Source organism: Euprymna scolopes, chromosome 16 (assembly GCF_053919585.1).
Source record: "Euprymna scolopes isolate OS-2025 chromosome 16, ASM5391958v1, whole genome shotgun sequence".
Taxonomy (NCBI): Eukaryota; Metazoa; Mollusca; class Cephalopoda; order Sepiida; family Sepiolidae; genus Euprymna; species Euprymna scolopes.
The window spans coordinates 124,695,796-124,698,282 of NC_136497.1; positions in this window are offsets into that span (position 1 = coordinate 124,695,796).

The following is a 2,487-nucleotide window of genomic DNA, read 5'->3' on the forward strand; positions in this document are numbered from 1 at the left end:
ACAGTGAACATTGATGTATTTGTCTACCATTATACACGTTTACCCACGAGACGTCGTATGCAGTCTACGTCGCAAAGGGAACGAAGACAAAACATGATTTTTACTCGTGTTTTCGTGTAACAACATTTTTTTTTCTGTGGTACTTTCTGGAATAAACCGTGATAGCTCTCCTTCTCTCTGGCCTCTCTAACGTCGTTTGAAACGTGCTCACGAACGTGCTGCACATGATCGTCGGTGTGTGCACACGTTCTTTTTATTGTCGTTTTATTTGCACGTAGTGTCCCATTTGAATATGCGCAACTGTTTTTCGCTTACTATCTGCAATACTGAATCATGCTCTGTAAACTAAAAAATTAAAACAGCAATTTTTTTCTTCAGAACAACCAAAATCTAATATACAAAAGACAATATTTCTGTCTGTCTGCCTCTATATTTTATAACTCTATATCTACCTAAACTAAGTCGCAGATAGCTCTAGGTGCCCAAATGATTGGATATTTTTAAAGGAACGTTCTTTTCTGGGTCTTAAACCGGTTAAAACAGTTTTTAAAGGGTTAAAATGGTTTAAATAGTTTTTAAGGGATTAAAAATGGGTAAAAAAGTTTTTAAGGGGTTAACAATAGTTAAAATAGTTTTTAAGGGGTTAAAAATGGGTCAAAATTGAAAAAATAATCGGCGCACATTTTTCTTATTTATCTTAGTTTAATTTTAATTAAAATTTAAAATCAATTTATATGCGTGTCACAGGGGTGTCGTCACCAGCTTGGAATGCTACAGTTTTGCTTTCGGTTTCAATTCTAGTTGATGGCAACCAAATACTTTTTTTAATTTTGAAATCACGACTCTATAATAATAAAATATTCGAACTTTGGACAAATTAAAGGCTCCTATTGTTGGGGACGCCCCTCCATGGAATTAATGGACTATCTCATGACGTCACTTCCGGTATCGAAACCGGTGCACAGCAGTCGGAGATTGCACGTGACTAAGCTGGACGCCCTTCCATTGAGGAATGGATATACTCAACTCACTTTGCCTGTAATATATGTGAATACATCTTCGTTTCCTAAAAATCCTTCGTTTATTACCATTTAACCCCATAACAACTGGTGCAGAAGATTCGACTATCACACGAGTTAACTCCATAAAAAAGAAAAAAAAAATTCTAATTGACTTCAAATTTACAAGCTAAGAATTTAGCTGGCAATTATGTCCTAAAAAGAAAACGAACTCGTGGCAAAGCTATCGATGAACTTGTAAGTAATCTGTGTCTCTATATTTAAACTGAAAAGAACTTGGCGAACCGCATGTTTTATTATGTTTAAAAATTAAGTTGGTTGCTTATTGAAAGAAGAAAGAAAAAAAGAAAAAAGATGAAAATGCTGACCTAATTTTCATCGCGTGAAGAATTCTATCGTAAAATGTCGACTGTTAAGGCGTATGCAAATTTGAACATTTTTCAAATGAAGTGAAAAGTTTTTTACTTTGTTTTTGCTGCTAACTTTATGCATATTTTAACGAGAATGAAATATATTTCTTTTCTTTTTTACCTTTTCGTTTTACTTGGTCTAAAAAAATGTTTATTTTTCATTAAGTAGAATTTTCTGAAATATTCTATTTTTAACTGTCGGGTCTAAAGTGAAAACTTTTTTTCTGCCGAATGGAAACAACTCACCCCCCTCTATACACACATGAAAAATAATAAATAAAAACTAGACATTTTGGTTAACTTCCAGATAATTCCACAATTATTTTTATTCTTTTGCACTTCTAGTGTATCACATAACATTTTTCTTGTTTTGTTTCACAAGTAAAAGAAAAAGAAAAAAAAGTGTGTCCTCATATTGGGTTATCTCTAAGGTTGTGACCAAGAAGCAAGGGATAAATTGCCGCCTCTTCATACGCAAACACTCAAGGAAATGCCATTTCCTGTTGTTTTTTTTTTATTTATTTTATCTCTCTTCTCCGGTCAAAAACGGAATTTTTTTTTCGTACGGTTGGAAAAGCCATTAAAAGATGGAGGAGGTTAAATTAATACATCTAATAAAGGCTCAGATGGACCAGCAGCAGAAAGCTGAGGAAAATTAAAAAGAGCATGATAAACCGCTTTAGTTACAATCTCAAGAAAGGCAACACGCGTTGGAGGAGAGAATGTTACTTTAACAACAGAGACAAGAAGAGCTATCTTTAAAAATATTCGATAGAACGGAACACAAGGAAAATATTTTTGTTTTTTCCCAAAGTACAATATAGAAACGTTCAACTACCAACTGGAGTTGGAGGGGACGTTTGACGCTTTTTATCGGAGATATGAGGACTTATTTTCCGTGGATTGTAAAGAGTGGAGCAACGCTAAGAAAGTTCGCCTACTTTTGAGGAAATTAGCGATCACAGAACATAGCACGTTTGTGGATTATATTCTCCCTAGAATGACGAGTGAATTGGAATTCTCTGAAGCGGTTAAACTTTTATCCGAACTGTTCAGTC